The 15,203-nt window shown below is 36.9% G+C and overlaps 1 protein-coding gene across 6 annotated transcripts in view; it reads right to left on the bottom strand.

The window, feature by feature from the left end:
* The window catches only part of ST18 (ST18 C2H2C-type zinc finger transcription factor), a 200,000-nt gene that overhangs the window by 84,919 nt on the left and 99,878 nt on the right, over positions 1–15,203 (bottom strand). For 4 of the 6 annotated variants that reach the window (XM_074944391.1, XM_074944392.1, XM_074944394.1 and 1 more), the window contains exon 2: positions 5,330–5,436. The exons of the other annotated variants lie outside the window; for them this stretch is intronic. The gene's annotated coding sequence lies outside the window, so the exon portion shown is untranslated. The remainder of the gene's footprint in view (positions 1–5,329; positions 5,437–15,203) is intronic. 6 annotated transcript variants of the gene reach the window in all.

Here is a 15,203-nt window from a genome sequence, read left to right as displayed (position 1 = left end):
GAAGTAGCCTATGCATGGGCATTTGTGCACCACTAGCTACAAAAAGTGGCAAGATAAAAATCCATGTAGCAGTGGATTCCCTGGCTCTTCCTTCCCTGCTGTCTCACTGTGCACTGTTGTGCAGGGGGTTTCATACAGGAGGGAGGGAGGGGATGCTCAAAACAGCACTGATTTTTGCTCCATACAGGCCCTCAGAGGCATTGAAGAAAGGGCTTACCATTTTCACAATGCTCTGAAGATGTAAAGATGCTTTAATATTAAGTTCCTGGAAAACAGACAATGGAGACATTTTCAAGGTCTTCTCTGAGAGACCCATAGGCAACAGGACTGAATTTATCTAACTTAGAAGGAGAACGGGCTGAGTCAACTCTTTTAAAGGTGAAAACACTTTCCTAACCTGGCCCTTTTCTAACTCATTCTTACAGATGACTACACATGATATGTGCCATATGACCTCGTACTTCTTTACAGGAGAGAACACAGTAAAGTACTTGAGCAGATATTTGAAAATATTAGATAAATACTTGAACAGTGCTGTTGCTTCTACTTGTGCTTGGGAAATCTGAAACTAAAATGTATAGTGATCAAATATGCAGCAGTAAAACCAAAAATATTACATTTCATATGATTGTATTTACAGACCATACTTGTTAGGAGTAGGGATTAAAATGTTTTGGGGTTTGTATTTAGGAGTGGCTGAAGGCTCTCAGTAGTTGTTACAATTTTCTCAAAACCTGAGAATGAGTGGGTTGCAATGTGACTGCAATGGTAATGGGAAACATGGCTCTGTTCGCTGATGCTGAGTTGTGATTGAAGGCACTGACCTGCCATAGACTTATAATAGGGGAGCAGGTGTGGCAATGATGGACTTTAATTTCCTTTAATAAACCTTTTATGTGCCACACTTTTACTGCCATTCTACACTCTCCAAGGTCCTGCACATAATAGGTTCATTACTTTTGATTACTGTAGTCTATTGAGACAAACAACTCCAGAACACACTATATATTATGTTCAGTTAAACCAATATAGACTATTTATCCATTGTGCATTATTTCACCTGCAACTCTACAGACAAAATTAACAACAGCTCCTGTAAGCTAAAACTATTAAAACCACTGGTACTCCTTTGTCATCATTTCATAATAAATACCAGACCAATCACTATGCTGCTCTTTTAATTATGAAAAAAAAAAAGGTGTCCCCCTGCTTCTACTGAACAGCAGTTACTTGGTTCGAAATAGCATGTTTCATGATGATGAATATTTAAAAACCACTCAATGAGTGAAAACCAACAATAAAATCAACGTCGGTGATTTTTTTCTATTGCTTTTCTTTCTTTAAAATCATTTAAATTTCTGACAGATGTTTAAACAGTTTAAGATTAAAATGGTTAGGCCTGTTTAGGATGGTGCACCTTGCATTCAAAAATCATCATCATCTTACGAGTGTCTCTGTTGCATGCAAAGTGGTTCAACTCGCCAAAGTCCCTCGTGTTAAAGTAAAAATGACACTAAAATAAATATGGATAAAGCTGTGAAAATAATTAATATTTTGCAGCTACCTTCTTTCTTGAGCTGAAAATTTCCAGGTGATGTCCCAGTGAAGATGTTTATTGTTTTTTGATAGTTTTTTTTCCCCAGAGATCATTTGAAATAGGCAAAGGCAAAAATAAAAAGTTCATTGTTTCTTACTTCCATGTCTTCTGTTTTTAAGTGGAAGAGCACTCAGCAGATACTCAACCATTCCAGCCTTTTAATCAGCTATGGCAAAAAATATGAAACAATGTTCTAAATGCGAACGTCTGCCCAATAGCTTTAGAGCCAACCTTTTCCTCTGCAAGCAGTTTTGAGACATATCTTGCTATTGCTACATATACTAACGGCCTGTTTCTTTACTGTGCTGAAACCAATGGGAGTTGAGAATGGTCAGGTCAGAAGGCACTCATGGCCACTAGAGCCAAATGGCCAAAACAGCCAAAGAAAAATTTTATATACAAAATTATATACCTGGCCTTTATGTTTAAGGCCAAGGTTCTTGTTTTGACCTTAACTAAACTGTTTTCCTTAAAGTGTGTTACAGATTACTAATTTCACTAATGCTTTTTGTACTCAACATGCAAAAACAACAACAAAAAACTATTTGGGTTTTTTTGCAGCTTATTGGTTGGGACATGAAGTTATGTGGGACCAGTAAATATGCTCCCAGAAAACTGACCGGGGTTACTGACCAGGACATCTGAACGCTAAAGGGAATTCATTTTTACGAACAGACAATTGCTCAGAGTCAAGAATCTCTGACTTTATTAATGCAGTAGCAGCATTTGCCCTTACTATTCAGATTGTTTTCGTGTTCCTGGTTATAGCAGCCAAATCCTACTCACCTTATCACACAAGTCTCAGAGAATCGGATTAGTTGTGAGTCGATCATGTGAGTACTTGTATGAGCGAGGCAACAAGGATTTAGCTCCAGTTTTTTGAGAAGGTTATAATTTGGTCCGAGGAAATAGCTCATCTTGGAAGCAGTCTGTTTATTTTTTACAAATGTTAGTATAATACTTTCAGAACTCCCTAAAATAGTCCCTCCAGTACATTAGTTGGGAAATGAGAGCAGTGTGGGGAAGCTTGCATTGTTGATGTAGGTAAAGGATGAAATTCACCTCCTGGGGAGAGCTAGCAAAAGGTCTATGCACCACTTAAGTCCTATTTTAATCTCTGCTCACGGATGAATTTCACTGAGAGAGCTTGAGACTCCTAGAGTGGCAGGCTGCAACCTTTCATCAGATTATATTTAATAAAATCGGAAAGAAAAGGAAGGAAACCATCCCCAGTTTTAGCTGTAGTCCAAATAAATAGAAGATTCCAAGACATCTTTTAACTAAAAATACCTCTGACTTTGAAAAGCAAATTTGCCAAACAACTTGTCCAGAGCAAGTTTTCATTGATTGTGATATGTTTGAAAGAAATAACAGCCCTAGGATTAACTATTCGCATACACATTTTCAGTGTATATTTCAATATACATTCCAATTCTCATATACATACACATGCAAACAGAGCTAAAAGATTTATTATTACTTATTCAAGATGTTTGATAAATATGCTTTCATACAACAGATCACTAGGATCCATTGGCACAATCATTTTCCTATTAAAAAAAGTCCCTCTGAATACTTTTAAAAGAGTCTCTCTCTCTCCATTTTTTGATTTACAATGGTGACAAGAACTAATTCCATTCCTGTCATGATATTTTAAAATGGGACTATTATTTTTAACAACCATGCAGTGTTATCTCTCATGAACTTACTAGCAGGCGGGCTGCAAGTATTCTCATGAAAAGTCAAACATTACGAAGTCAGACTCTGCAAAGCACTGTGACCAGTAGCATATGTGTGCAGTATTGTGCCCCATGGTGATCTAACAAGTGTGAAAATTACTCATCCTTCCACAATAAATAATAAACTGTGACAACTCTGTCTTGTCAGTGCTCTTTGCGCTGAGGTTGTGTGTTTCTTTCTTTTTTCTTTAATAGAAACTACCTTTTAAAACATACAAACAAACAGGAAATTATTATGGTAATTAAAAAAAATAAAACAAAACCAAAAGCCACCAAACCAAACAACAAGAAAATCCCAAGGGAAAACTCAAGTAGGTTGAAGAGTGAGCACCAGCCTTTGACTATCTTTTGGTGTTTTAGGTTTGTGTCAGTCTTATTGTCATTTTAATATAATTTCTGATGTCCCTCCCAAAATATTAAATTCTAGAGAAGCTTACTACAGATATACTACTCTCTCTGCAGAAATCTGATTTGTGCAGTGAAAAAGAAACATTTCATACGTTAGAGAATTGCTAGAGTAAGATACAATTACATAATTTTCAGGGATGTGCCTGTATTGAGGCCTAATCTCAGGTTGATGAACCTAACAGAAGAGGACTTTTTTTAATCTACAGGAAGAAAAAAAACCACATACACACACATTAAAGAGTGCTTTTCAAGACCATTTCAGAAGGCATGTGATTACTCCTTTTTGACAACATGCCCTTGATTTTGACACATGTTCCTTTACCTTATAATCCTATCCTTGATTCCTCTATGAGAAAGTTGTTTGGCATGGAAGTGATTGCTTTAAATGTGTTCCTCCCACAATAATTAAAATAAATAAGTGCAAACAGTAAATCTAAAGCTGAAAGCACATTCAGTTGCAGACTACATAATATGAAATCCATCCAGGATACAGGGTCTTATGCAGAGGGCCAAATGCTAGGTATGTTTTTGAGAAGAAGGTGTTTTTCATATGGGACGTAATACTTGAAAATGAACTGCAACAAAACAAACCTTAGACGAGAGACAAGCTTGGATAGCTTGGTAATGAGGATGATTTATTTTGATTCTCACTTCTGATTTCTGAGTTGTCACTGCTGTTGTATACTTCAGCCATGCAACTTTGCACAACTGGCAGTGCTGAATATAAACCAAAGCCATATGTTTATGTCCTTTTGCCAAACGACTACAGCAAATAGTTCCATTATTCCCTTAGGTAACCAACGTGTGCCAAGGATTTCTATTAGTCTGCTTTACCAAGGCATCAGAGGGCAGAGTCACAGCTTTATGAAATTAAAGGGCAACTGCCAGCTTTGTGTTTTTAGCACAAATTTATAAAATTTATCCTGCACAAAGATTGCTTGATTCAAGCTGAAATGTGATGCTATTTTTTTCACATTTAGGAGTTTTTTAACCTGAAAAATGTTGAATTTGATATTTCCTTCTATATCTTAGACTACACCTGGTGAAAAATATACTAAGTTTTAAGAAATTGTTTCTTTTAACAACATTGTAAAAAACTGTGAATCACATTGAAGAGAAAACTACTAAGATACCTAACGAATGGGACAAAGCATGTGCCCCCATCTTATAGAAAGAAGGATTTAAAAAAAAATAAAATCAACATGTATTATCAAATCAGATATTTTTATCAACATAAGTCATGTCTTTCAAGCGAAATAAAAATGGTATGTTTTAAAACATATTTTCAGCGATGAAAGGTTTGTGGAGATCAGAAAATATTTCTGCATCTTGCCAATTCATAAAGACAGAGTTGGGTTTTGAAACTAAAGAGCAGAACTTTTACTTATTTAAAATGTTCAGATATTTGACTATGGTAAAACATTGTTATACTTGAGTCCTGCACACTGGTATATTCTAAATAGTAGCCAAAATTAACACATCTGCAATGGAAATAGCAATGCTACAAATAGATCATATATTTTCCTGAGCTTAATACAGAAACATACTTTGACTGAAGTTCATTTTCATGAATGAATTCTCCCACCTTTGCCTGCTTCCGGGTGAAATTCTGTGCAGATTCCAAATGACCAAATCCGTCACTCTGACCAAGGTACCTTTTCTGATTTAACAAACTATCCTGAAATTCATTCTCTGAAAGAAAGAATGCAGATACACTACATAAAACACAGATGAAGTGGGACTGATTTACATCAAGTGGGGAAAATATCCAGGTGCACCACTTTCTTGCATAGTATTGTCGAGTTACATTGTAAACACACAAAAAGGTGCTGCTGTTAAAGGGGGCAAAATAAAAATCAACTTTCTTTTTAAACTACCTTTGGCTAGAGTGTTAATGCACTCATCCAAAGCTTAAGAATTTGACCCACAGCAAGAAAAGTTTCCCATTTTACTATATTTAAAAATACAAATCCATGCCTTTATATCACAGAAGCATGTCTCTTCAGAGATTTCTTATAACTCCTTGTTAAGAAAAACAAAGTTTTGGTAACTGGTGTGGAATGGGATGTATTCTAAACTACTGCAGGCTTTAGTTGCAAATTTGCTGAATGTTTGTTAATTATTTAAAAGTGCTAATATTTTAAAATATTTGCATTATGCCAGTGTTTCCTATATAAACAAACTGAAGGAAAGGAAGGAAGTTTCCCTGATCCCGATTTTACAGCCTTTCTCTGAGCAAATTCCCACTGACATCAAGGGGTGCTTTGAGTGAAGATGAGCTGCAGGAGCAGGGATATGTGGATGTACAGTACTGCAAGCCTTATATTCAAAAGTGCTGAAAAACCTATGGCTCCTGAAGACTTTAGTGAGAGTTCAGAGTACTGGTGCCTATGGAAATCAAGTCCTTTGTGCTCAGTTATTTGCATACAGTCTATCACTGCCACTTCTGCCCCTGGTGACAAGAATGACGTCTTTTCAGTTTAGAAGCACTTAAAACTTCAGAGTTTCTTTTGATATACTGTAAAGTGTATTTAGTCAGTGCTTGCATGATTAGTGCATACAGTACAGCCTGATGGCAAAATTTATCTTCCAATGTTTGGAACTTCAATCTCAAACTTTGTCTATGCAGTTGACAAAGTTTGATGAAGCCTTGTCAATACAATTTGAATATGTCATTTGAAAAACTGGAAGACTGTTTCAGGGTGACTGGGATTTATTTAACAGCTAACTTATGTCTGACTCTCAGTAGATCAAGTCTTGCCTTAAAATCCTATCAATTACTTTAATTAAAATGAATAAAACTTTATCAAGTAGCAAAATAGACAACAAAATAGCATAGCGGGAAAGGGGGGAATGACAAGGAGCCCAGCAGCAAAAAGGATTTTAAGCTATTATAACCAATAAGTTGCTGGAGAAGGTGTTGTTTACCCTCATAAGCCTTTTTTTTCATTATTCTAGTTCAACAGCAGTTTAAAAAAACACAAGAGTTTTAAAGCTTCCCACCTGCCTTTTCCTCTTTGTTTGCAACACACTAACCTAAAACAAAAAGATCCCTGAAAACAGACATATGCTGGTGAACAAAGCTCTTTCTAAAGCCTGAAACTTAGCACCTTTTTGTCTAAAATCCTATCATGTTATGTATTTATTAGCAATACATTTTCCATTTATTTTCTCAAAGATTGCCAATAAAGACCTAAATCACATAAGGGAGTAGCTGTAAACGCTCTGAGTTCCCTAATGTCAAACTCATTAGCATTCGAATAACCACACAGCAGCACATCATCTGCACAATTGCAATTTTTTACTACTTTTAATAGCGTTTCTCAAAGGGCTCATTTTCAACTTTCTTCAGTGGTTAGTTGGTTCTCAAGGGAAAAGGAGCTTCCTGACGCTCACAGCTTCCACTCAACAACCAGGCCGTTTGCTGTCAGATGCATCAGCCCTCTGCCCTAACCCCATCTGCTGTCTCTCTCATCCTGAGGGACTGAGAGTTAAGACAGCACAGCTGAGATCCTCTTGGCAAAGTGCACAAAGGGCACAAAAATATATAACTTTTCACATTTACTTTTACATAATAACTAACTATATTTAAAAAAAAAATCGTAGTTTAAAAAGGCTCTGTGGAAAAAGTGCATGCAACAGTGCAATTTTCTATTTGATTCCTATCTGCCTTGTGTTATAGACCATCATTTATCTTTATAAACTAGAGATTATCAAAGTAGGATAACAATAAGACTATAAAACACACAACAAAACAAATTATAAGTTTTAATTACAAATATAACTTTATCAATAAATAGTTTTAGATGTGCTGGACCTCTGTTTCAAATAACAGGGGACTAACCACCATACAGCTGATTCCTGGGTAAGCACACCCTTCTGGAGAAGATATGATATTTCTTTAAAACTGTAATATGTTGTAATGCAGCCGTCACATTATCAACAAGGTATGTCAGATTACATTGTGTCCTGGGATATGACATACCTAATGTGACGTGATGTGTGTGTCATCTGTGTCACCAGTCCAAAGAACCTCTTATATTTCAAATACAATGCTAGGTAGGATCAGATATTGCAGGTAGAAAATTATTTCTTTTATACAAAGGATGGATTATGATTTACTCCAATACCTAGCATTTCGATAATAATTTGGTGAACAACATATTTATTTCACTATAGAAGTGTAATCAATAGCCTTTTTTAATCCACTAGTTCTAAGAAAATTAACTATGGGCCAAATGCTGAGAGACAGTACAGAGCCCAAGTAAAAGAGTTTTAGGCTGCAGTGCAGGTCTGAAAGATGATATCCTTTAACCCAACCCATTAGGCAATCTCTGCAGCTGGCCAGCAGCCTCTATTGTCCATCCATGCTGGAAGAAAGACAGGAGGCCACAGATATGGATGTGGTTTAATTAAGCTGAACTGTATTCACTTATAATATCTGGGAGTACCTGGCATATATAATGGAAATGCCCTGTTAATCTGTTTCTCCAGGTTCTTACAGAGGCATCTATCACCATAGTCCCCAAGCATCTCCCAATGAAGGGGTCTGGCCCAATCCATCCAGGCTTTGAATGAACCCACTGAACCAAGTCAGTGGAGAGCTGAGGAGACTTATCATGGAGATCCCCTCCATAATGTGCACAGGACTGGAGATCTACTGCATGAGGTCCTCACTACTGTCAACACCACTACTACCCGTGCAGCTGACATAGGATTTCTAACTGCATATGAGCCTTATATACCAGAAAGGATATATGTCACAATAAAGGGCAAATGGACACTGCAAATTCAACTTGAATGGTAAAATCTACACACAAAAAGGATGGAAAGAATATTTCATTTCCTTGTCATTCTTACTGCTTCCAGCTGAAGTAAGTCATGGCTGAATCTTTGCTACTAGTCTTTTTGTTTATAGCCACTTCCAATGCAAAGCATAGCGTTGACTCCAAAGTCCAAACCTAATAAGATCCATGATTCATACCAGAATGCTGATTGAAATCACAGCTTGGACTCTGATCCTGAAATCTGATCCCTCGGCCCCTGAAGTGTCTCACTGATCTCAACGGGACTGTGCACAAGGATCCAGTCCCTTGGATCAGATCGCAAGATCAGACCCTTCATCATTTCTAAAAATGTTGATTCCTCAGAACTTTAATATGAAGAATAAATATGCTGAAAATGTAGATGTAGAAAATGTGAGTTTGTTTTCTCTGTCAGTATAGGCAATGTAATACACAAGCTGTACAATATCTGGAAGGAAAATATTCCCTCTGCACATCAAGATTAGTTTGCTACTGATGAATCTGATTTTCCTTCATTTACTGCAACCCTAGATGATCAACTGTAATGATGAAAGTATTAAACAAATTGTCATCCAGAGCAGTTTGTGAACATTCAACCTAGAATAAAAAAAATATAAAAGGAAACAAAGCCCACCACATTTATCAGTGTAATTTAAAAATAATTATTCATATGTATAATAAGAGGCAATGGTCTCTCTTTGCACAAGTAACATAACATATTCTAAGAAATTTAAAGATCTATAAATTCCTCAACCGTTAAACTTGAAGAGGCAAGATGCAACAGAAAACAAAATTCTAATCCATTTGATTTATTCTGATTTAGGCCCTGGTACTGCAAAGGCTTAAGCATGTGTGGAACTTTACACAGGGTAGTAATCTCATTATCTTCAATATTATGCACACACTTATGTCCTGTTTCAGCAAGATGCAGAACCATGTATCAAATGTTAAACACATGAGTAGGGCTGGTGGTTTCAACAGCACGACTCATGCACATCAGTTTTGGCAGAATCGGGATTGGAATGTCCTTGGGGCAGAGAACTTGTCTTTATCCTAGTTGTATTAAATGATCAGTGCACTTTTGCGCTACATAAATAAAAATCCATTCTAATTAGATTGGTGCTTTATTTCCAAACATCAGGCTTAATTTTGTTTTACCTATTACTGCATTGTGATGAACATGAGGTCATTTTGCCTGTGCTGGAAAGCCTTATAACAGCAGCATTTGTCCTTTCAATACCTGTAAAAATATACCCTCCGCCCTCCTTCACTCGCTCTTTTAAACACTGCAGTAATTCCAATGCCATGTGCAAGATCATATTTCGCCTTGCAGAAGGGTTTAACTTTCACCTGATTTAAGCAACTAAATATCCCTCAAAGATGCCTGAGGCCTCACTGTAATTAACATAACTGCATTTAGATGTTATTCATGACTGATCATTCCAACACCTTGTGCAAAAAAAAAAAAAGAAAAAGGTTGCACGCTGTAAATGTTATAAACATATTCAAATAAGCTTAACACAATCTGCCATGCTTATTTCTGCCTAGATCATGGACCAGTGAAATGGTTAATGCAAATGGATTTATAATTTGCTTTGGGGGGCCAGTTTCTTCTCCTTATTTATTAGCCCAGCTGATGGGGCAGATTTGATGAGGCACTTCTGGAATAATTGAGTCATCACACAAAGAAGGCTGCTAGCATTCAGAGTGGTTTTATCAGCAGCAAGCAGGCCTGATTACTGACAATTACACTCTGATCCGGTGATGGAGGAGAAAGAGCCAACGAGTGGGAAATGTCCGTGTTTCTATCCAGGAATAATTTCTACATTCATTTTACATGCTAAGTGTTTCCTATCTCTGCATAATAAACTGTAAACAGGAATAGATGGCACAATGTCCCTTAATATTTCCTGGTAATGAAGACACAAATGTACAGTGAGTGCTGATAAATATAGATGAAACATAAGCTATTCTCTGAGTCTGTATTGTTACCTTTAAAATAAATTTATTTTGGAGGTAAAAGCATAATCATAGCTAATGCAAAAAAATGACAGAAGATTGAAGCTGTCCTTGTAACTACACAGAAACTTTGTAAAAGTCCTGTTAATCACTGCTGCTTTAGAGGTTCACAAGCTGAAGGTGATACACAGGAAAGTACATCATTTTGTTTCTCAACGGTCAACTATGTAAGAACTCTTTTGGTTAGACATAGTAAAGGAGAGCAACAACAGTGACCTCCATTAACACTTCAGAGAGAGCACATCTCAATGCTAAACTGAAAAACAATGAAGCTGGCACTAGAAGACATCTTCACTATGATAAATTCCCAATTCCCTCCCATCAGGCCTTTAAGAAGAGAGTGTTTATGATGAATAATAAAGTTAGACCTTAGATTGCATGAGTTGTTATGTTTAGCAATGTATTACTACTGTCTTTAGGATGATATTTTTTTTACCAGTAAGATGTGGTTTATTAACAAAATTGTAAAGCAGAGCCTTAGAAAAATCTGTTTCCTCCCTGACTCAGAACACAGGGGCAAAAGCACAAAGTCAAGAGTTGAAATGTGATTTTGTGTTTGTTGATGGGCAATTATGGATTTCAGCTGGAAAATGTTAATACCTCAATCTATCCAGAATTTTTTCCTTTTTAGAGTTGGTCAGGCATGAAACACTGAATAATAAACTTCTGCAAGCTTGTTTATTCCTCTTCCTCTTTTTAAGCTACTTCATAACTTCAAAAGGACTAAAAGTTATTTTCTGTTCTCCTGTGGGAACTCTGGTAACTATTTTCATTAAACTAAGCACTTAACTTCAAGGCTTGTGTTATGATGATATGCATTATTTTGAGTAAAACTACACCATAACAACCTTATGATTTCAAAGCACTTTTAATACAAAGTTCAAAGAGCACACACCATTGATTCTGTAACATAGCGGTGCTTTTATTTTAAAATGTATTTACTCTTTTAAGTCTGTGCAATTTTTCCTGAATAGAGGACTTGATGCTGCAAGGTGCTGAGTGTGAGGAGCTGCTGCAATTGATTTTAGCAGGAGTTGATGGTGCTCAGCACATCAGAAGGGGGTGCTTAGCAGTTGCAGAACTGAGCCCAAAGTGAAAAGCCTGGCTCATACAAAAAACTATAGTCAGTTACATTTGATTCTTATGTTTTCAGTTACATAACGGCAGCACTCATACAACTCACGGAAGAATAGGGTAGCACTACTCACTAGTCCTTCTACTTAGGGTACAGTGCTGAAGTTCTTGCATATGTAAAATTCACATTATATTTGATGGGACTCAGTTGACGCCCAGGGGATTTTGTGTGTGTGCTATCACTGTAGCACTGAGCTGTTAAAGATGTGTTAGAGCAGATTAGGCTCTGTCAAAATGATCATCACTTCACAAATATTTAAGGTTTTAATCTCTGTTACTACTTTTCTTGCCTGTGATTTTTAGCTGCCCTAACCAAATTTTGTGGGAGTAACTTTACAGCTAGAATTGGTATAAAGAAACTCCTTATACAATATAAGGAAATGTGGCTAATTAACTTATTTAATTATTGTCTTTTGTTCACTCTTAGACCTGGAGCCAAATGGTACAATGAATCCAAAATACAAGTTATTATTTAGAAAGAGACAAACACCATTCAGTATTCAGATGCATTCATCTTCTTCAGCGGGCTCTCTCTTCATTAGGCATGACAGACGCATTCTAAGGAGTGGGGAAAGTCACACAAAAGGAAGAAGTGTGCCATCCTTCAACATGCAAATCATACATGTTCATTAACTTCAGGAGTGTCATGTGAAGTACAGTCTGTCACCACCTAAGAGACTTCAATGATGCTAACTACTAAAGACAATGAGATTTTCTTGCACTATTGCACTACACTTAGGTCCCTGGGACCATGGTGAAAAACAGAGAAAAAACTTGAAAAACACAGCAACAAAGACCATCCATATGTGACAACTGAACAGGGTTTTACTTGCCTGACACTACAGCATTTAATAGATTTATCAGGCTGGATTCCCTCATGTGGCCAAGATGTGTTCAGCACAGGCCCAGAGTGTGTGTGTGTGTCTGTAAGTCTTTGTGGTTTTGTCCAGCTGCCTGTAGATCTAAGGGGCCTATAGATCTAAGCAACCAGGGATCGTTGGTGTGCAGCAACATTCTGATCATTCTCTCCTTTTCCTGGGCTATGCCAGGACCCAGGAGAAGGTTTGTATAAAACCACTACAGCAGCATTATGACATCTTGGGATTGTCCTTTCCCTCAGGAGGATGGATAAATTGATCCCTTGGTGCTACAGGAGCAGTACAAAAATCTGTACCAGGACCAAGGTTCTGTCACATCATATACAAGAGAGGCACCTTGAAGTGGATGGGGCTTCAGGAAAATGTCATTCCTGCCTCTGACACTGATGTATTTTGTGACCTTGGTCAAGTCATTTAACCTTCCACTAAAAATAAGAACAATGATGCTTATTCTACTTTGTAAAGTGCATTTTGCATCTATGGATGAAGCATGTTATAAAAGTCCTACATATTAATATCATCATTCATTTAGTTTACCAGCACTTCAATACTTCAGCTTCCTCTGAGACTCATGCTGCTACCTAACTAGTATATTATATAGGGTTTGGGGTTTTTTTTCCAAAAATGTTTTTTATTTCTCTTCAAATTTTTCCCAAGAAAAAATGTGAAATACAATATTTCCAAGAAGAATGGCGACTAAGGGACAAATGATGTATGACAAGGTAATTTGAAAGATGTGGCTGGTCCTTTATCTGCCATATTTTTTCACAAAATCAGGAGATTGTCTCACTATCCATATACCCAGACATGTGTCCTGTAAAAGTCCGTTGTGTTAATGGCTTATATGCTTTAATATTAGGTGTAAATCATTCTCTCAGCAAATATACTTAGTCCTTTCTGATTTGGATGCTTTTTCTCTCATTGATGAAAACTTTACAACAATTATGTGCACTGGTTTTTTTTGTAAGTGTGAATTCACATACTGTATAGACACAGTAAACACTAAATTGCATTTAAAGGGAACAACTTCGAAAGGGAAAAGTTTCGGCTGATACGAGTGTGACAGACACAGAGTAAGAAAAGATCTAAACACACTTCTAAGGTTAACGTTGATACAGAATGAAAAAAAATGGTGCTTTAGAAACCTATCTACTGTAACAGTTATATCCTATTAGTAAAATAATAATGCTCCAACAGTCATTCTGTTATGGAAAATTCAGGTCATCTGCACAGAATATGGCTATCTAGGAGATTAAATGTATCAAATGTTATTTTGTTTGTGTTATCAATAGTTGTGATTCTATACAGTTTACATTCAGATTCATTGGTGAAATCCTGGGTTCACAGAGGTGAATGATAAACTTCCATTGACTTCAGTAGTTCATATTCCTATTGTTTATATTCTGACAGCACTCACATTGTGCTAGGTGCCAGCCACATGGATATATGAAGATGGAACTCCTGCCTTGAAGAGTTGATCATTTAAGATGGTTATAAACTTCTGAAATGTCATAAACACACATCCAAATGTGGTACTTTTGAAAATGTCCATAGCACGCTTATGACTTTAGTTAATAGTTATATTACTTTTGATAAGAAGGCCTGAATCCTGAATAATAAGTCTGAATATGTTACTATAGGCTGTCCTGTCCTTTGGATCCCACATGAAATCAAGGGCTCTGTCTCTTTTGTTGGCACTTCAAATCCCAAAATATTAGCAGAAAAGTGTAGGAGCTGCTGGCTTTTTTATTCAGGGACTATTCCCTTTTATTTAACCTTTGTTTACTCACTCTAACGAAAGGGAAATTTCTTTTTGGGCTGTCTGCATTGTCATTGATCAGAAACATTTTCCAAAGCAAAAAGAAGTACGTAATCAGGGTAGGTCTACCTTACGAAGACTATATCAGCATAGCGATGTCATCATAGATATGCTGGCATAACCCCATAGTGTCACATCCTACAGTGATGGAAGGAGGTTTTCTGTCAGCATAGGAACACCACCTCCCTGAATGATGATAGCTAGAGTGACAGAAGTATTCTTCTGTTGACAGAGCTGCATCTACACTGGGGGTTAGGTCAGCACAGGGGTGTGGATTTTTCACACTCTTGACCAATGTAGTAGCTATGTCGATCTAACTTTTAAGTCTAGGCCAGGCCTCAGTTAAGTGATAACAACACCCAACAGTGTATCGAAGACCTGCTTTATGTGAAATAACTATTAAATTGTATATGTCATATATTTCTGTGCATTGTCCACAGATTTTTGAGACTGTCTTCACAACAATCGAAGACAGGGAAATATTTATAATAAAAAAAACCCCTCCAGCAACAGCCAAATGGGTGTGTACTGATCGCTGAACATGCTTTTTAAGATTGAAAACCTTTTGTGCATTAGGTACCATCCTAGGCCCCTTTTGGGGGCCACACCTGAGAGTGAAAGTGAATTATCAATGACCTTTTTTTTAAAAGAAACAGTGGTTTAACACTAATTTCTAATCAGATCCTACAGAAAGGAACAGCTCGCATGGCAGCTGTACTTTTCCCAGGGTTAATTACCTTTCACTGCTCTCTACTAATGAGTCAGCTGTTCCTGTCATCACACAACTACACTGTGTTCATCTGT

The sequence above is a fragment of the Natator depressus genome, chromosome 2, assembly GCF_965152275.1.
Source record: "Natator depressus isolate rNatDep1 chromosome 2, rNatDep2.hap1, whole genome shotgun sequence".
NCBI classification, from domain to species: domain Eukaryota; kingdom Metazoa; phylum Chordata; order Testudines; family Cheloniidae; genus Natator; species Natator depressus.
The sequence above is the reverse complement of the archived record's forward strand: the minus strand, read 5'-3'. Positions and strand labels throughout refer to the sequence as shown.